This window comes from Mus musculus, chromosome 10 (assembly GCF_000001635.26).
Source record: "Mus musculus strain C57BL/6J chromosome 10, GRCm38.p6 C57BL/6J".
Classification (NCBI taxonomy): Eukaryota; Metazoa; Chordata; class Mammalia; order Rodentia; family Muridae; genus Mus; species Mus musculus.
In genome coordinates, this window is record NC_000076.6 from 11,112,260 (window position 1) to 11,134,256 (window position 21,997).

A 21,997-nucleotide genomic window follows, 5' to 3' on the forward strand; every position below is an offset into this window, starting at 1 on the left:
TTGTCTACATTGTCTTTTCAGGTAGCCTTGGTTAGATTCATATTGATGACGTAGGACTTAGAGATTAGTTCCATTACCATGGTTCTCTTCTTAGTCCTCATGACTTTATGTTTTACCAATTGTCCAGAAGGGTCATTATCATCTGAGAACTTCTAGAATTGCATATTTTTCTAGCATTCATACTCAAAGGATTTTAGAAATAATAGGAATGAGATGAGATCCAGCCACTGGTCTTTTAGTAAACATACCTCCTAATGGTGTGTACCAGATGATGTACATATGTGTGTTCAAATGTGTGTGGGTGTACAGGTATATCTAGTATCTTAGGGTTTTCATTGCTGTAGGAGACACCATGACCAAGGCAACTATCATAAGGGAAAACATTTAACTGAGGCTGGCATACAGTTTCAGAGGTTCAGGTCATTATCATCACAGCAGGAAGTATGGCAGCATCCAGGCACACATGGTGCTGTAGGAGCCAAGAGTTCTACATCTTGATCATAAGGCAGCCAGAACAACACTGACTCTTCTGGATTGGGCTGAGCTTGAGGACTAGGAGCCTTCAAAACCCACCTACACAGTGACACATTTCCTCCAACAAGGCCACACCTCCTAATAGTGTCACTGCCTGGGCCAAGCCTATTCAAACCATCACACCATGTATATTTCTAAATATCCTTGAAATACCCCTGTGGGAGTCTCCACTATTGTTCACACTCAATACATGGCAAGGTGACTCATTTTTCTCATTCACATCTTCTTTTCAACATATGACTCTGCCATTGGCCAACTCACTCAAGTTCAAAACTTGTGTTATTCTTGCCTCCTTCTTCTAGAACAATATTCTGTCAACTTTGCCTTCCAAATATAACCTCAATTCTTCTACTTCTTTCCCTCCATGTTCTAAGGTGTTTTATAGCTAGGTTTTCTCCTCTGATCCACTTTCAAATGACAGCCATAATGGTTATTTTTAATTCAAATAATATTATTCTCTGATATAAAACTTGTGTTAACTTTGAGTTGCTCATAGAATAAAATTCAATTGTCATACCATGCCCTGCATAAAATCTGGCTTCCCCATATGCTTTCTTAATCCACAAGCTCAATTCCCATTGTTTTTTGAGTATGCCCCAAACTTCTATCTGCAACTCTTGCTCTTGTAATTTCCTATCCTTAAAAATGTCTGCCCTCCAATCTTAACAGTTGGCTGATTCTTATTGCTCAATATTCCATTAAGGTGATACTTCAAGAAAAACCATTCCCTTTTCAAATGCTTTTCACTGCTATTATATAGATTCTTTACCAGACCTTTCAGCAAGATAATTATACTCTGTAATCCCCTTCCTTCAATGTCTATGTGCATGTAATTATCTCTGTCTGATGCTAAAGTATACATTCTTCAAGTACAAAAAACTTGATCATTTTATTTATAATCCCTGTCCTTGCATATATCTAATACATTCTTAGAAGTAAATTTTTGCATATGTTTGTGTGTAGCATGCATATGTTATGCATGTTCACATGTGTGTGTGTGTACCTGTGCATGTGCAGGTACATTTTGCATGGGAATGCATGTATTTGATGGCCAGAGGTTGGCATTTAATGTCTTCTCTGACCACTGTCTATCTAGTATACTGAGATGAGTCTCTCACTGAAACTGGAGCTTACTTTTACAGCTAGTCTGACTCAGAGTTGCTTGCTTCAGGGATTTCCTGTTTCTGTCTCCTATGTACTAGAATTACAGCCTACCATGTTCACCCAGCTTTTATTTATGTGGGTTCTAAAGAACCAAACTCTGATCATGCTCACTTGTCAAGTACTTATGCAGTTAACCATCTGGTCAGCCTTTAACAGTGACTTTGGAGTGAACCAGGTAGCAACACTTTTGGTAGCATAAATGTATAATAATAATAATCTATATTTAACTATATATACCATTTATATCATTATGTATAATATTTAACTTGAAACATTGGGGTAAAGGAAACATATCCTTTTATTTACAAATTTTGCTCAAACAGAGCCAAAACAATATATGCATATATAAAACATATGTGCACGTATGCATGCATGCATATGTATACTATAAATACATACTACACATATGTGAGTCTAGAGTCACAAGCACATGAGCAGCACTAAGCAGACCAGGTCGGGTTTTTTTGTTTGGTTGATGAGTTGGTTGGTGTCTGTTTGTTTGTGGGGAGTTGTTCGTTGGTGGTGGTTTTTAAGGAGAAGACGGTTTTTCACACTCTCCTTAGTTGCCTGTAGTTCTTCCCTAGGGAAGAGCCCCTAAATTGGTTATTGAATAACAAATGATCAATTCATATACATACTGTAACTTTATATGGACTGAGTAAGTTATACTTAAATATTTAATATATTTAGTAGTGGTGTGTGTGTGTGTATGTGTGTGTGTGTGTGTGTGTGTGTGTGTAGCAACAATTAAAGAAATAGTGGCTATAAGTTTGAGAGAGAGCAATGTAATTATACTGGCTTAGCAAAGTGGTAATAGTGGGTTCTCCCCCAAGATTTATGGTCTCTCCAGTCACATGTAGTTGACAGAGTTCACAGTGCCAAACATGATTTCTCTCATCTTAAAAAAAAAAAAAGCACATATTTTTTTTAATTGCAGAAATATGAAAGTTCACAGAATCTAAGCAATTTCAGCAAGGCTACATAGCCATTAAGTGTATACTTGTAAAGACTATTGTATCTAGTAGATGAACATTTCCTATAGTGTGTTAAGTAAACAAAGAATTTCTCAAATGCTAGAAAGAGTAAAGTACATGAGGGCTAAATAGCTAAGAAGTGCTACAGTGTTAGATTTCAAATATTATTCAATATATGGAGAGTAAGCTACTTTTAAACACTGATAGTTGGAGAAAAGTTTGAAAAGTAATTTTTGGAAGATTATAATGATCACTTCTATCTATCCTAGAGAAATATGTATAACTATGAAGAAAATAACATTACAGTCAAGAACATTCAATAATATAGTGTTTATAGAGAAAAGAAAAACTATACATAATCTAAATATTCATGAGACTAAAGAAGCTAAATAGATGATGGTATATCCGTGTCTAAAATATGGAAGTAAAACGGTGGAGGCAGTTGCTTAGCATCTTCTTTTCCACACTCAGAGACATCTTCGGCCTTTCTCTGTCCTGTGCTTTCCCATAAGACACTGATCCTTGCCAACAGCATTACCAGATGATGAAAAACACCACAGGCTATCCTTCCATAATATCAGCCAATAGGAGACAACCTTGGAAAACAGTAAGCCAGAAGATCTCAAAGCTGTTCTTTTCCTGATCATTTCCCTGACCATTTCTGCTCAGTGCTCTACCCCCTCAAAGTGTAATCAGCCTTTGAATATCCAGTTCTTACTGAATAATGTCATTTCCTCTCCATCTTTTTCAAGGACGAATTCTTCACAGTTTTCCTGGTACTGGCCTTCCAGTAGCTTGCTCTCCTGTATCAGCTCTCTCAATCCTGTGTATTCCTCTCTGTGGGGTCATCAAAGTCTGTTGAGCCATGTGAATGGCATCCTATTTCATGCCTAAACCCTAATTGTCTCTATGTGTATTTATGTCTAATATAGAACAGTAAAATAAATGATTGAAGGAAAATGCAAATAGCAGCAAAATCATTATAGCATAAGCCAATAAAAATACCACAAGTATTCAAAAGTGCATATATATGCTGTTGGGTGAATAGAAAAAGATCTAGAAAGATATATTTTCCAACATAGCAACAGGATTTGGAATGACAAAAACACCTCTCAGAAAATGGGATTGGGTTGGCATCCAAGTCAGATTTTATTTTTTGAAAAAGTTTTTAAAGTAAATTAACTTTTGAAAGTAAATACATCATGAACTACTTGTAAAAAATATTTTACTTTTATTTCTTAAACACTACTACTGTGGGTCATACCTATAAGCCTTGCACTGGAGAGGCTGAGACATGAGGGTAGCTGTGAGTTAAATAACAAATGAGTTAATGTTAGACCTGTGTCAAACAAAAATGTAAATACTATCACAAGTTAAAATCTGTTCCACTTATATAACCCATTGTAGTAGTCAAGGTTCTCTAGGGAACAGAACCAATAGAATAAACATATGTTCAAAGGGGATTGACTGGACAGCTCTACATGATAGTTTCTAGGTGGTTCAGCAATGTCTCTATTCCCACTGGAGAAACAGAGGAGCAGTAGCTTTTCAGTCCACAAGGGTGGATGTCTCCACAGTCTGGATCTGGGGCTGGGGCATTTCTGGAGAGCCACTGGTCTTCAGATTACATCAAAAGGCTGGAGACAAAAGGTCCTGATATCAGTGACAGATAGCAGCAGCAGTGGGAACAAGAAGGCACATTAATTCATAAAATGGGTTAAATAAACTCATGAGACAGAAGTGAAGGCATATTGACAGAAAGCAAAAGGTTGGTAGATCTTCCCACTTCATTTAATGTAATCAAGAAAGTACTCCACAAGCATGCCCTGACATTGATCAAATAGCCATAGTTCTTCACTGGTGTGCTCAGAGGTTTATTCCCTACGTGGTTCTAGTCCTGATCAATGTAGCCATCAAACTCACTGTTAGACATACTTAGTCTTCTATGCCCTTTTCCCCAGAACCATTTAATATTGTCTAGGAAATGCCATATCATGACATCTTGTCTTAGAAGTTTCTGTTTGCATTTTGCCCCTTGAGACTTAGTAGCTCTTGAACACCACTCATGTTTGTTCTTCATACTGATCTCTCTAGGAATGCTTAGTCATCAGTGGTCTTCATGGGGGAAAACATATTATCTTATCTCAATATCTGGGATCAGAACTGGAAAACCTGGGAACATTTGCAATCCTAGTGTCTTAGTTAAGATTTTTATTGCTGTGGAGAGACACCATGGCCACAGCAACTCTTATAAGAGGAAAGCATTAGATTAGGGCTTTCATTTCAGAGGTTTAGTCCATTACTGCAATGGCAGGAAGTATGGTAGCACACAGGCAGACATGGTGCTGGAGAAATAGCTGAGAGGTTTACATCTGGATCCTCAGACAGCAGGAAGAGAGAGTGACACTGGGCCTGGCTTGAGATTTGAAACCTCAAAGCCCACCCCTAGTGACACATTTCCTCCAACAAGGCCATATCTCCTAATACTGTCACTCACTGAGAACCTATGAGGGCCATTTTTATTCAAATTGCCACACCTGTTTTATGGGTACATGTTATATTCAGCCATCTAAACACACCCTGCCAATAGGGAGCTACTAGACATAAGCTCTTCTTGAGTGTTTGAGTTCTGGTTAGCTTTGATTGAGATGATATAAATATGGAATATTGCCACATCTTGAAAATCAAAAGTTTTTAATAAAATACATTTAATTTACATATTTAAACTACATATTGTAATACATAACTTAAATAATGTAAAATACATAATTTAAAATTTTTAAATTATAAAATAAAATTATCATTAATGGTTTCTGTGTACTTATTAGTCTGATAAAATTCAGGGTGATAGGCTAATAGCATGTATTAACAAATCCACTTTACTTTTTAACGTGCCTACTATAAACTATAAAAATATATGTACAACTCAGATTATAATTCTATTGAGCTGCACTTCCATGAGAATGTACCTTCAAATTTGAAATGAATAATGTTCTTCCAGAGAAAAAGTAAACAGACTAATTTTGACATTTCTTTTTTCCTTTTTCTTTCTTTTCTTTTTTTTCTGTCAAATGTGTTGATGTACATGCAACAGCCTCTTTTCAACCAATAGGAGTTACTCATTCAATGCAATCATGTTTCCAGTCTTTGAAATATACACTGGAATCTAGAAAATCAAGCTGAATTTACTGTGTTCAGAATAAATATTTCTTCTGATATTACTCTTGAACTAAAGAAACAGAATTGGAATTTAATACTTGAGTTGGTATAATGGTTAATTATAATTGTCAACATTGCCTAGATCAGGTTGACCTGTGGACATGCCTGAAGGGATTATCTAGATAATATGAACTGGAGTAGGAAGTCCTTCGACTGTGGGTACCTTTACATCCTAGGCAAGGGGATCCTGTACTGTATGAATGGAGAACATGAGCTGACAGCAAGCCTACCTACATTCAATACATTCATTCATTCCTCTCTGCTTCTCGACTGAGGATGCAATGTGGACCAGCTATCTAGAGCTCCTGTTGCTATTACCTGTGGACATAAAGTGCAACCTGGAAATATAAACTAAAAGAAACTCTCTCTAGCGTAACTTGCTTTCTATTGGAGTATTTCATCACAGCAATAAAAATGAAAGAAAGACAGAATGGAACCAAAAAGTGACGTCATTAACAATGACATATCTGACCACCTGGCTTTAAGGTCTTTGGAACTGTCTGTGGGAGAAAAGTGGAAGGGTTTGAATCTCTGAGCTAGAAAGGCTGTTGAATTCTAGAAGCAATTGAATGTTCTAGTGAGTACTTGGCGGACACAAATGCTGGAGAAAACAGAGATAGTAGAGCCCTAGCTCATGAAATTTCAGGGGTAGACAGGAACTCTATCTGAAACTGAGTCAAGGGTTAGTCATGTGATATTTTGGCTGAGAATGTGGCTTCATTCTGCTCATGTCCTTGGGAAGGAAGCTGAATGAAATTGAATTTAAAGATAATGAACTGATTTGCGGGTGTTTGTTGATTGGTATTTATTCACTTTACATCTAAATATTAGCCCCCCTGCTGGTACCCCCACACATAAATGTTTCCTCCTCCCCTTCTCCTCTGAGAAGGGAGAACCCTGGGCCTCTCTCTCTCCTCTCTCTCTCTCTCTCTCTCTCTCTTTCTCTCTCTCTCTCTCACACACACACACACACACACACACACACACACACACACATACATCCTAAACATCAAATCACTGTAGGACTAGGCACATCCTCTCTCACTGAGGTAAAAGCTGCTCAATTATAGGAATAGAATCCACTGGCAAGCAACATATTCAGGGACAGCCATGCTCCAGTTGTTGGGGACCTGCGTTTAGCAGAGAAAATCTCAAGGCAGTACGGTATTCAAGTAGTGCTAAAGAATCAGCTTTATGGGATGGATCCATTGGTGGGGCAGTCTCTGGGTGGTCCATCCTTTCGTCTCAGCTTCAAACTTTGTCTCTTAACTCCTTCCAGGGGTGTTTTGTTCCCAACTCTAAGAAGTGGCGAAGTGTCCACACTTTGGTCTCCTTTCTTCTTGATTTTCATGTGTTTTGCAAATTGTATCTTAGGTATTCTAAGTTTCTGGTCTAATATCCACTTATCAGTGAGTGCATATCATGTGAGTTCTTTTGTGATTCAGTTACCTCACTCAGGATGATACCCTCCAGATCCATCCCATAATCAGCCACCAAATGCAGACACTATTGCATACACCAGCAAGATCTTCCTGAAAGGATCCTGATATAGCTGTCGCTTGTGAAGCTATGCAAGTGCCCGGCAAATACAGAAGTGGATGCTCATAGTCAGCTATTGGATGGAACACAAGGCCCCCAATGGAGGAGCTAGCGAAAGTACCCAAGCAGCTGAAGGGGTCTGCAACCCTATAGGTGGAACAACAATATGAACTAATCAGTATCTCCCCCCCCCCCCCCAGAGCTCGTGTCTCTAGCTGAATATGTAGCAGAAGATGGCCTAGTTGGCCATCATTGGGAAGACAGGTCCCTTGGTCTTGCAAACTTTATATGCCCCAGTACAGGGGAACACCAGGGCCAAGAAGTGGGAGTGGGTGGGTAGGGGAGCAGTGGGTGGGAGGGTATAGGGGACTTTTGGGATAGCATTTGAAATGTAAATGAAGAAAATACCTAATAAAAAGTTGGAAGAAAAAAAAAGAAGCAGCAGCTTTAACTGATAAAGAGACAAGCACAATTGTAGAAAAACCTTCTGCACTACATTAGCACAGAAGGATAGGTGTCGTCTTAAGGCCCTAGCTCTTGCAGGCTCCATCTTGCAAGGAATCCAAATTCATTTAAAAGCAGAAAGTATGAGAGCATTTCTCCAAGGTGAGTACAAAGAACCTGGCACAGCTCTGTTTCCAGCAACACCTTTGAAGGCATGAAAGACACAAGATTGTGGGAGTCCTGGTAAGTAGCTAAGCCTAGGCACTGAGTGGCAGGGTTGGAATTCCTGCAGTGAAGCTTTAAGAGGCTATTGTATGAAGCTGTGGAGGTGAAGCCCCAGTCACAGTAGAGAGCCAGGATATTGGAGATGCTAGTACAATGAGACATGCACCAAGAAGAACTGCTCATATTAATATGTATTCTGAGTAAGGGAGAATCCATGTGTGCTGCAAAGGGCAGAGCTATCCTAGCTTTTTGGGGTCCAGTTGATTACATTATAAGCCCTGAATGCTGAATATGGAACTTCAGAATTTGATGTGTGCCCTGCAGGATTTTGGCATTGACCTTTGAGTTAGATAATTTCTCACAATGACTCTTACAATTTGAAATAAAAATGTATTTTTTATATGTTGGAAATATATAACCTTTTAAATTTTTATTTTTTAGGACCATACATGTAAGATACTTTGTATATTTTAAGATTTGGAATGATTTACATGATTTAACTACGTCAGCCTGGGGATCTATCTGTGCACTATGTATGTGCAGGGCTCATTGGAGCTGAGAAGCATTGGGTTCCCTAGAACTGAAGTTCCAGATGGTGGTGAGTCATGATTCAGATGTTGGGAACTGAACACAGGTCTTCCTGTGGTCTGAAATGCAGAGCCATCACTCCACTCCCTGCTTTAATTGCCAACTTGGCACAATCTAGAGTCACCTAGGAAGAACAGGTGAACTGCCTGATCTGGGAGGGACGGCCTTGATTGAGTTAATTGAAGAAGAATGAGCCACTTGTAGGTAGTCTTATGCCCTGAGCCATGAAATAGTGGAGAAGTTGGGAGAATCACAAGTATGCATGCATTTTCTCCTTCCTGCATTTTTAGTAAGGATGCAGTGTGGCCAACTGTCTCCAGTTCCTGCTGCTGCGAAACACTGTAACCCAGAACTGTGAGCTAAGATAAGCAATTTCTCCTCTGAGGCACATTTACCAGGGTATTTTATCACAGCAACAGAGATGAAGCTAAGACAGTTTCCTGTGTAAAAAATAAATTTAAGCAATGGGTAATGTGGTAGTTTAAATGAGAACAGTCCTCATAGGCTCGTGTGTTTGAATGCTTGGTCCCTAGTTGGTGGAAATGGTTGGGAAGTATTAGAAGGTCTGGCTTTGATGAAGGAGGCATATCCCTCAAGAAGAATTGATATTCCAAAGGCCTACGCCTTTCCCAAGTGATATCACCCCCTACTCTGGCTCATGCTTGTGGATCAAGATGTAAGTTCTTACCCACTGCTCCAATGGCATGCTCCCCACCATGATGGTCATGGACTCTTATCCTCTAAAACCATGAGTACCAAATGAAAATCTTCCTTTAGATGTTGCCTTGGTCAGTATCTAAATCACAGCAATGGAAAAGTAATTAAGAGAGCTAGTATCTATTTATTTTCCCAAAGAGCCTGTAGTCTACTAAGGAAGGGAAAAATAAGTAGTAGCCAGTTCCACCCTAGTATTAAGATGTCATGATAAGCATCTAGACTGAGTACTGAGACAAAAAGAGAAGCATAGTGACTCACATTGAAAAAGTCATAGTATGCTATTCTGAAGTGGTACCTACTTGAGTTTGGGGGGGTGGGTGGAGCATATGTGAGCTACTTGGAGCTGAGAATTCTATTCTAGAGACATGAGGCATGTCCCAATAACTTGGGAAGAGAAGTGGTGAAGGAGGAGGGTATGTACACCAGATGTTCTCAGTTTAGAATTCAAAATTGATGGATAGCAATCCTCCTGCCTCAGAGTTCTGAGGATTGTGATAACAAAGCGTGAGCCTCCACGCACCTCCTCTAAAAACATATTTATTATGCTAAAATATAGACCTCATATTGAAGCTATAGAAAGCTATTGCACAGCACCACAGATAGTTTAATCAAGTGTTTTCATAAAGATAATACTAACATGTAGGGTGAATTTAGGGCAGTGTACTGTTAAAGCTTTTGCAGCACAGTGCTTGGGTCATGAACTAGGGCAATACAAGCTATGGTGGTATTAAAAGTAAGTATGAAATCTCATGGTCAGAATGCAGTGATCATTAACATATTGGACTACGTTACATCAAATGTGGAGAGTGGAACAATGCAAGAAATTAAGTATTTATTGTGTTCCTTGAACATATCAGGAAGTGAAGACCCCATAAACAAGCTATTATCAAATTTATAAGATTGAATCAAAGACTTAAGCAAGGACAAAAAAAAAAAAACCTTAATAGCTATTTCTATAGCTTTGGACACCACTTCATATTGCATCAGGTTTATTGTTACATAAATGAAAATCTGACTAATATTAACAACCAGTGATAGTTTCACATTTGCACAGTGCTCACAAATTTCAGTGTGTCCCTTTTAAGATCCAGGTTAACAAAATCTGCTTACCATTCTCATGCCTAAATCATAGTGTTCCAAGCTTTTCCAGTTCTGAGTTAATTGTTACACCTTCCTAGGTCAATATGAAAATTAACCTGAACAAAAACATCTATTATCATCTGAGACTTTTAATAGCATGCCAGAATTATAAAAAACTTCAAGTTTACAAAATAACTTGTGCAAAAAGATCTACAAATAAGGTCTTGTAGCACGAGTGAAGTTATATAAAAATTTAAAACACTACACAGATTATTATTGGTATTGGCTGCGATACAGAGAATGATTCATCTCAGTATCTTCATATAATTTTGTCAATGAATATGAATCACAAAAAGCACACAAAGGAAGCATAAGAAGATTAAATAAACTGATTTCATTTATCAAGTGCATTACTTGACTGAACTCCATATACTTAGAAAAGGTATGTTTTGGATGAGTTTTATTTATATTAGGAGAGACAGTGAATGAAAAATCTGAATGTAATATTTCATCCAAAGATCAGAGTCTGCAAATTCTGTGTATGTCTTTTTTAAATAATTTTTGAAAATCTTTTTTATTAGATATTTTCTTCATTTACATTTCAAATGCCATCCTGAAAGTCCCCTATACCCTGCACCCCGCCCTGCTCCCAAATCCACCCACTCCTGCTACCTGTCTTTTACTGGTATTTATTTGCCCCAAAAATGATTAAGGTAATTTTGTTTTAAATATCTAATGTCTATAAGATAATTTGATAAATGCCAATGATTCATGGATGATGATGATAATGATGATAGTGGTGGTGGTAATGGTGGTGGTGGTGGTGGTGGTGTGTGTGTGTGTGTATGTGTGTGTATGTATGTGTATGTGTGTGTGTGTGTGTGCATGTGTGTATGTGTGTGTATATGTGTGTGTATGTGTGTGTGTGTATGTGTGCATATGTGTATGTGTGTATGTGTGTGTGTGTACGTGTATGTGTGTGTATATGTATGTGTGTATGTGTGTGTGTGTATGTGTGTGTGTACGTGTGTGTGTGTATGTGTGTGTGTATGTGTGTGTGCATATGTGTATGTGTGTATGTGTGTGTGTGTGTACGTGTATGTGTGTGTGTATGTATGTGTGTATGTGTGTGTGTATGTGTGTGTGTACGTGTGTGTACGTGTATGTGTGTGTGTATGTGTGTGTGCATGTGTGTATGTGTGCGTGTGTGTGTGTGTGTGTGCATGTGTGTATGTGTGTATGTGTGTATGTGTGTGTGTGTGTGTGTATGTGTGTGTGTATGTGTGTGTGTGTGTGTGTGTGTGTGTATGTGTGTGTATACAGCCCATACCCTCCTGTGGAGTCAGAGGATAACACTGAGCTGCTTCCTCGATCACTTCCCCTTATTTCTGCTTTGGTTTTGGGGTTTTGGGTTTTTTTGTTTTTTGTTTTTTCTTTAACTTTACATCTTATACACTGCCCCTCCTCCTCTGATGGTGGGAGTCCTCCTAGGTATCCCTCCACCCTAGCATATCAAGCCTCATCCTCTCCCACTGAGGTCAGGCAAGGCGGCCCACCTAGAAGAACCCCCTTATTTCTTTGAGATAAAGTTGCTCACTAAATCTGGAGCTTGCTGGTTTGAGATTAGTGTGTCCAGAAAGCCCCAACAATCCTTACTGTCTCTGCTTCCCTCTCTTTCTCTCTCTCTCTCTCTCTCTCTCTCTCTCTCTCTCTCTCTCTCTCTCCCACCCTCCCTCCCTCCCTCCCTCCCTCCCTCCCTCCTTCCGTCCCTCCCTCTGTCCCTCCCTCCTTCCCTCCCTCCGTCCCTCCATCCCCTGGTGTTGGACTTAGAAGAATGAATGGGCACACTCAGCTGGTTTTTACATTGGCCATATGAATCTAAATTCATGCCTTCATACTTGCCAAGGAAGCCCAGCGAGTCATTTCCCCAGGCAACTTTTCTAACAGAGGTCACAACTGTGCCCCAGAGGAGTCTTGGCAGTGTCTGGGAAGAGACTGTAATGTGAGCACTGCTGCTGGCCTTTCATGGGTAGTGACTAGGGATGCTCCAACCTGTGTTGCAATCCCCAGAGCCACCCTCACAACCAATTGTCTTACCATAGATGTAAATAATACAAAGGTGGGAAAGATCACCAGGCACAGCTTCTTTTTAACTTTTCTTAGCTTCCGTTGTAAGAGAGAGAGAGAGAGAGAGAGAGAGAGAGAGAGAGAGCTATGCTTTATCTTACAGCCAAGTGTGTATATGGTATAGAATACTCTTAGAGTGAGTACATTATTTTAAAACTGTGATTCACCATGATGAAAGTGTTGCTCAAGAATACACAGCTACGGAAAGAGGAAAAGGTAGGCTAAAGATTTCCATTTCTGTAGCCTGATTCATTTCATTATCAGCTTAAGAAATGTGCCCTTCACAGGTTGATGTCTGTAGTCTGTGCTTTCAACAAAGGTCATGTTGTTGTCTGTGACCCATGCTACAGCAGTGGACCTTATTGGTGTCCATGGTCTGTGCTGCTGTTGGCTGTTATGTGCAAGTGTTATGTTGCAGTGGTATTGATGCAGTCTCCTAATTGAGAATGAGAGACAGTTAAAACTTGTGCAACAAAGCTCCCACCTGCTCCCCACTAAAAAACAAAACAAAACAAACAAACAAACAAACAAAAAACAGTCATGACAGGAAGCCATTGAAGAGAGTTCTTGAGAAATTGTGATAATGATGCTGAAATATGGCTCTTCACAGATGATGGCTTCTATAGGGGGGTGGGAAAGGATTCAGTTATCTTTAAGTGGCTTGCAAATGGGAGTTTGGCCATGTTCCAATTAGTATATGGGCAACACAAATTATACTTGATATATTTTGTGGACGGAGTGAGGTAGGGCACAGGTATTGGAGAACAGACCTAGGGAGGATGGGATGTGAGTGTGATCTCAGTGCATTGTATTAAATTCTCAAATATTCAATAAAAATATTATGTTGGGGAAAAGAGGAGATGGAGAAGAAAAAGAAGAAGAAGGGGAAAGAGAGGAGGAAGAGTAGGAGGAGGAGCAATGTGCCTTTGGCTAGAAAATACCCATCATGTATTATAGACTGATAACATTTATGTTTTCTTCAGGAAGCTATTTCGGTATCCCTTGTAAAATAAAGTTAAAAAGAGCCATAATGATACTGCTGAGAAAATTACTTTGACTTCTACTTCTTAAACTCATTTTTCTTCTTCAGTTCATTTCCAGCCACTGCATTTACAGAAACCACAGAGAAGAAAGGGGAGGGGGCATTCAGGTACACAGTCTTTTTTAAATAAAAAAATAAAATAAAAAAAAAGAAGAAGAAAAGAAAAGGAAAAAAAGATGTATTGTTGTTGTTGTTGAAAATAGTTTTACCCAGATTGACTCATCCAGAAGTACAGATCCTGTAGTGTAGCGAACAGAACAGCAATGGCTTGTGCGGTAAGATCAAGAATCAAAAAATGGGACCTCATAAAATTGCAAAGCTTCTGTAAGGCAAAAGACAGTCAATAAGACAAAAAGGCCACCAACAGAATGGGAAAGGATTTTTACCAATCCTAAATCTGATAGGGGACTAATATCCAATATATACAAAGAACTCAAGAAGCTGGGCTCCAGAAATTCAAAGAACCCATTAAAAATGGGGCTCAGAGCTAAACAAAGAATTCTCACCTGAGGAATACCAAATGGCTGAGAAAGCACCTGAAAAAATGCTCTCAACATCCTTAATCATCAGGGAAATGCAAATCAAAACAATCCTGAGATTCTACCTCACACCAGTCAGAATGGCTAAGATCAAAAATTCAGGTGACAGCAGATGCTGGCAAGGATGTGGAGAAAGTAGAACACTCCTCCATTGCTGGTGGGATTGCAAGCTTGTACAACCACTCTGGAAATCAGTCTGGGGTTCCTCAGAAAATTGGACATAGTACTACCGGAAGATCCAACAATATACCCAGATGATGTTCCAATGGGTAACAAGGACACATGCTCCTCTATGTTCATAGCAGCCTTATTATGAAGATGGAAAGAAACCAGATGTCCTTCAACAGAGGAATGGATACAGAAATGGTGGTACATTTACACAATGGAGTACTACTCAGCTATTAAAAACAATGAATTTATGAAATTCTTGGGCAAATGGATCTGGAGGATATCATCCTGAGTGAGGTAACCCAATCACAAAAGAAGTCACTGGATATGCACTCACTGATAAGTGGATATTAGCCCAGAAACCTAGAATACCCAAGATACAACTTCCAAAACACAAGAAAATCAAGAAGAAAGACCAACTCCTGGATACTTCATTCCTCCCTAGAATAGGGAATAAAATATCCATGGAAGGAGTTGCAGAGACAAATTATGGAGCTAAGATGAAAGGTTGGACCATCCAGAGACTGCCCCACCTGGGGGTTCATCCCATAATCATCCACCAAACACAGACACTATTGCCTACGCCAGCAAGATTTTACTGAAAGGACCCTGATATAGCTGTCTCTTGTGAGGCTTTGCCAGTGCCTGGCAAATACAGAAGTGGATGCTCACAATCATCTATAGGATGGAACACAGGGCCCCCGATGAAGGAGCTAGAGAAAGTACCCAAGAGCTGAAGGGGTCTGCAACCCTATAGGTGGAACAACAATATGAACTAATCAGTAACCCCAGAACTCATGTCTCTAGCTGCATATGTAGGAGAAGATGGCCTAGGTGGCCATCATTGGGAAGAGAGGCCCCTTGGTCTAGCAAACTTTATATGCCCCAGTACAGGGGAACGCCAGGGCCAAGAAGTGGGAATGGGTAGATAAGGGAGTGGGGGGGGGTATGAGGGACTTTTGAATAGCATTTGAAATGTAAATGAAGAAAATATCTAATAAAATATGTCAATAAAAAAGCAAAGAAAAAAATAAAATAAAAACAATGAATTTATGAAATTCTTAGGCAAATGGATAGATCTGGAGGATATCATCCTTCGTGAGGTAACCCAATCACAAAAGTACTCACATGATATGCACTCACTGATAAGTGGATATTAGCCCAGAAACTTAGAAAACCCAAGATACAATTTGCAAAACACATGAAAATCAAGAAGAAGGAAGACCAAATTGTGGATACTTCATTTCTCCTTAGAATAGGGAACAAAATACCCATAGGAGGAGTTACAGAGACAAAGTTTGGAGCTTAGACAGATGGACCATCCAGAGACTGCCCCACCCAGGGATCCATCCTATAAACGCAGACACTATTGCATATGCCAGAAAGATTTTGCTGACAGGACCCTGATATAGCTATCTCTTGTGAGGCTATGCCAGTGCCTGGAAAATACAGAAGTGGATGCTCACAGTCATCTATTGGATGGAACACAGGGCCACCAATGGAGGAGCTAGAGAAATTACCCAATTAACTGAAGGGGTATGCAACTCTATAGGAGGAACAACAACATGAACTAACCAGTACTCCCAGAGCTCGTGTCTCTAGCTGCATATGTAGCAGAAGATGGCCTTGTAGGCCATCATCTGGAAGAGAGGCCCCTTGGTGTTGCAAATTATATCTGCCCCAGTACAGGGGAATGCCAGGGCCAAGAAGTTGGGGGAGTGTGTGGGTTGGGGGGCAGGGCAGAGGGAGGGCATAGGGGACTTTCAGGATAGCATTTGAAATGTAAATGAAGAAAATATCTAATAAAAATGGTTAAAAAAGAAAAGAAATGAAAATGTCATCACTATTCCTTTAAAAATATACTTATTTATATTTTAATTAAAGTGTAGTTACAAGAAAAAAATGTATTGTTGTTTTTGTTGAAAATAGTTTTACCCAGATTGACTCATCCAGAAAGACAGATCCTGTAGTGGTTTGGCCTAATGCTGCTTGTATTCTAATGCTAATTTTGGGTCCCCTGGGTTGCCCAGAGAGTCTGCATGGAGATGCTGAGTGACTCTGCCTCCAAGTTATTTCTGATTGCTAAATAAAGATGCCAACAGCCAATAGCTGAGCTGAAGAGACACAGGTGAGGTTTAGGTTTTGTGGGCTTGGGATCAGAGAGCAACCACAAGGAGAAGAAAGTGCAGGAGAAGAGGAAGGAGAAGCTGCCACGGGTTAGGAATCAAGAGAGTATGGCCTGAGGGCTGGCCAATAGGAGGTAAGAGTAGTCCAGATGGAACATAGTAAGTGATAACTTGGGGTTATCCTTAGGAGAGTAGATTTTAACAGCATAGAGGGTAGGCAGCTGCCCAGCTTTTGTACTGTTTAAGGCTTATTGTAAATATAAAGGTTGTGTGTGTGTGTTTCATCAGCGAACTTAAATGGCAAAGGCGGGATAGAAACCTCAGGCCAGGATTAAATCATTTCTACAACAAGACTCCGTCAGTCGACCCAAGCTGCTTCTCTGTGATGCACTGCATACCCCGTTGAACATATCTTACTGATGGCCTTTCTTGTCCGCCCTAGTTGAACTCATTGTGAAATGATAATTCATTTCATGGGTTCTTTCCTTGACTATCTTATTTTTTCTTCCCTCCAGTAGAAATAGCACTTCAAAGTGAGGGGGTTTTTTTCCTCTGTTTTATGGATTAAGATGAATTTTAAATAGTGAAAAACTCATTGACAAGTTTATAATTGGAAGGATGATGCAGCTAAGGATGAGGTGAGAGTGGAAAATTCCATAACAACTCTACAAATGACTAACATGCTTTAAAGAACATTAAATTCAGATGTATTATGTACCATCATTTCCTAGTCATTTCCATACGAACTCCATATTTTATGCACTTATGTCTGAACACATTAAAAACAAACTTCCTTGTGGTAAGGGTGATTATATCACATGAATAGTCCAAAATTTCTGCAGTGTATGTAGGAAGGATATTATTAAGCTCATCTTTTCAGAAGACAAAGGTAATCAGAGTAAATGATTTGCACAAGATCCTGCACTTAGTAAAAAGGCAGAGCAGAGCAGGAACTTAAGCTGAGTCCTTCTTGTTGGTATAATAAAGGAAAGAGACTGGGGTCACAGTCTCTGTTTATATAGCTGCTGTTTTCCTGCTACGTTGTTACAGAACTCATACAGAATGTAGAAATTAAAGACGGCAGCATAGACTGCAGATGGAACTGTCCTCCCAATACCAACTTCACCATCCATGTAACTAAGTCCATGACTGTATCACAGTTAGAAGCAAATGGCCATCAGGAGCCGATAGAGATTCAGCAAACCGCATATTAATGCATTTATCTTAGGCAATCATTGTGTTATGAAACCAAGGATATAACTGTTCTTTCATTTGCTATTGTCCCAAAGATTTGGGCAATAGATGCTGGCACTCCTTAGATGGCTCTGTGTCTTCTGATCATTTATTTGAAAAGTTGTTTTGTTAAGAAGATTGTTATCTTCAGGATAATTAGCAAAGCACAGACATTTCTTTTTTAATTTCTTTTAGATGGTCCAGATACATTAGGCCTTTTTGTCAATTCTAAAAAGTAGCTTAGAATACCGTTTACAGCATAACTCTCTGAGTTCTATTTACTGTGCTATTAAATATATGCTGAAAAAAGAATTAGATATGGTGGTGTGAATGAGAAACTTTCCCCAGAGGATCACATATTTAACACTTGGTCCCCAATTGGTGGCACTATTTGAGGACCTGGATCTTTTAGAAGGTGGAGCCTTGCTGAAGAAGTACATCACTGTGAATGCTGGAGGAAGTACATCACTGCAGATGGGTGTATAAGCATTCTACCCTGGTCCTACTTTCTGCTCACTCTCTACTCCATGTGTATGGATGAAATAGGATCACCGAGGTTCCTGTTCCTGGACCACAGGCTGCGCCTTTCCTGCAATCATGGATTCTTGACATCTAGATCCATAAATCAAAATAAACTCTCGTAAGTTGTTCTTGTCATGGTGTTTGGTCACAGCAACAGAAAATTAACTAACACAGTATATTTATATTCCATTTTCTTTTCCATTTGTTTTCATGCTAGTTTTGTGCATGTCAAGAGTACAAATTAATTTTAAGGACCGGAGCCTCCACTTATCACTTTGTTGCTTCTGGAAACAAAGATTTGACTTCTGCAAATTTATTTGAAGCTTCATAGGACTGTGGTAAAATGCCTGAGATAAATTAGAAAAAGAAATGGTTATATTTTGACTCATAGTTCCAAAGGTTTTGGCCTGTGGTCTCCATGCCTTGTGGCTTTGGGCTTATGACAATACAGCAAAAGAGCATTCTGGAATTGGCCTGCTCCAATTATAGCCAAGAAGCAAACAGGAAGGAGTTGGGATTCCAACAATCCCTTTCAATGGCATATTCCAATAACTTAACCTCCTTCTAGTAGGTACTTAACTTCTGAAGATTCTACCACGCTCTCATAGCAGCAACTAAGGATAAAGTCTTTAATGCACAGGCCTTACAGAAATATTTAAGATGCAAACCACAGCATCAAGTTTGCTTTTTAGCCATTCCAGAATCAATTAGAATATAAATAGGAGATTATCTGCCCAAGTGACTCCCAGCATTTGTGTCTGAATTATTTTCAGTAGAGTTACCTGGGATAATTTGATTGTTGATTTATTTTTATATCTTCTCTGTCAATTAATAAACAGCAAAGTGGATAGCCAGAGGTAACAGGAAGGAGCTACGCCAGCTTCACTCTGTCCCATGTGAGACAGGCATCTGCTGTGAAAGAATCTACGAGGTGTGAAGGTAGACCTGTGCCCTGTCTGCAACACTCCTAGAATCATGATGTGAGCACACATTGGTGTCTGTGTACCTCGTACACTCAGGGAACAGAGCTGTTCTGCATGCACTCAGCTGGCAGTGGGATACTTACAGCAAGCTTCAGAAAATATCTACTGATCTGTTCCTCAGTTTGCTATAATGCTAAATGCTGCTACACAGAAGTGATTATAAATTTTATAGATAATTTCTTTGTTTAAATGATTTTTATGGGTGATGTTTCCATAAGAGCATACAATATTTATGTCAAGTTAACCATCTATCTCGTCAAACATTTATTATTCCTTGATAGTAAGAACATTCGAAACACTTTCTTCCAGGTTCTTCATATGTATAGAACATGATCATTATCTGTGGTTGCCTTTCTGTGCAATAACACACCTGAGATTTCTGCACTTATCTAAAGATAATTAAGTGTTCATCCATTTTTTTGTCTTTCAATCCCACTTCCTTTCATCTTCCCCCGGCTCTAAGAATTGCTGTTTAATTCTTAATTTCTATGAGATCAGCTTTTTATATTCTATTCTACATGTGAGATCATACAATGCTTATGACTCTTGCCTGATTTAGTTCATTTAGCAATGATCTCCAGTTCTGTCCATGCTATGGCAGGTGATAGGGTATTCCTGTCTATACCTGACTAGTGCTTCAATATAATTCTGTTCTGTGCATTCATTGACTCATGGTACTCAGGTTCTCAACCCTTGACTTCTTTAAATAATGTTAAAAAGAACACAGGACCACAGATATCCCTTCAACATTCTGATTTCCTTTCCTTTCAGTATAGAGTGGAACTTCTGGCCACATGCTTATACGGTTTTTAATGCTGTTTTTAATAGTGCCTGGGATGGCCTACAGTCCCTTGAATGGGATACAAATTGTTCTTCTTTCCCACATCTTCAAGCATACTTCCTAATTTTCAAAATTTAAAAAGTAGTCATTTTGTTTATAACCTATTTATCTCACTGAGGGCTTGGTGTTCGTTTTCTTAGTGATTAGTGATGTTGGTCAGATGTTGTATTTAATTTTCAATTTTTTGATATGCATTATGCATGTATCTCTGAGTGTGCATTTGAACACAGTGCCCACAGAACCCGTAAGCATCAGGTCCTTTATGCTAGAGTTATAGGCAGTTGTAAGCCACTCAGTATGGGTGCTGGCAAAGGAACAAGGTGTCTTCTGAAAGAGCAGTTCATGCTTTTAACTGCTGAGCCATTTCTTCAGACCCTAGTACATTGTTGTTATTGTTTAGTATACCATAATATTTCATAATCTATTGCCAAATCATAAGGCTCATTTTGTAAATTACATCTTTATAATTAGTGCATGTTCTAAAACTGGATAAGGGTTTTTGTTGTTTTGTTGTTTTTTTCTTTGTTTTGTTTGGTTTTTTTGGTAGGAAGGCAATAAGTTTTAAGACAGCCTGAACTTCATTGTTAAAATCATATATATATATAAAACACATATAGACAGATAGATAGATAGATAGAAAGATAGAGAGAGAGAGAAGCGATAAACTATAATCAAACTCCTCTACATGGTCATCATCTGTTTTTTTTTTGTTTGTTTGTTTATTTGTTTTTTGTTTTGGGTTTTTTTTCCCCTGGGATTTTTTTGGGGTTTGTTTGTTTGTTTTGTTTGTTTGTTTGTTTGTTTGAGGTTTTTTGTTTTTTACATTTTAGATTTTAGACTTTTTTAACTGGATGTTTCCTTTATTTACATTTCAGTTGTTTTCCCCTTTATAGGACTCGCCTTCGGAACCCCCTTATCTCATCCCCACTCCCCCTGCCACTATGAAGATGCTCCCACTCCTACCTTCTTGCCCTGGCATCCCCTACACTTGGGCATTGAACACCTTCAGGCCCAAGAGCTGCTCCTCCCATTGACATCCAATAAGGCCTCATATCCTCTGCCCCACATGCTGCCCGAGCCATTAGTCCCTCCATATGTACTCTTTTGTTGGTAGTCCAGTCCTTGGGAGCTCTGGGGAGTCTGGCTGGTTGACACTGTTGCTCCCCACATGGCTCTGCAAACCCTCTCAGCTCCTTCAATCCCTTCTCCAACTTCTCCATCAGGGATCCCCACACTCAGTCCAGTGATTGGCTGCGAGCATCCACCTCTGTATTTGTCAGGCTCTGGCAGAGCCTCTCAGGAGGCAGCTATATCAGGTTCACATCAACAAGAACTTCCCAGCATCCACAATAGCGTCCAGGTTTGGTGTCTGCATGTGGGATGGATCCCCAGGTGGGGCAGTCTCTGGATGGCCTCTCCTTCAGTCTCTGTTCCATACTGTGTCTCCATATTTCCTCCTGTGAGTATTTTGTTCCTCCTTCGAAGAAGCACTGAAGCATCCACACTTTGGTCTTCCTTCTTCTTGGTCTTCATGTGGTCTGTGAATTGAGTCTTGGATATTCAGAACTTTTGGGCTAATAATCACTTATCAGTGAGTGCATATCATGTGTGTTCTTTTAAGACTGAGTTACCTCACTCAGGATGATATTGTCAAGTTCCATCCATTTGCCTGAGAATTTCATGAAGTCATTGTTTTTAATACCTGAGTAGTACTCCATTGTGTAAATGTACTACATTTTCTGTACTCATTCCTCTGTTGAGGGACATCTGGGTTCTTTCCAGCTTTTGGCTATTATAAATAAGGCTACTATGAACATAGTGGAGCATGAATCCTTATTACATCTTAGAGCATATTCTGGGTAAATGCCCAGGAATGGTATAGCTGGGTCCTCAGGTAGTACTATGTCCACTTTTCTGAGGAACCACCAGACT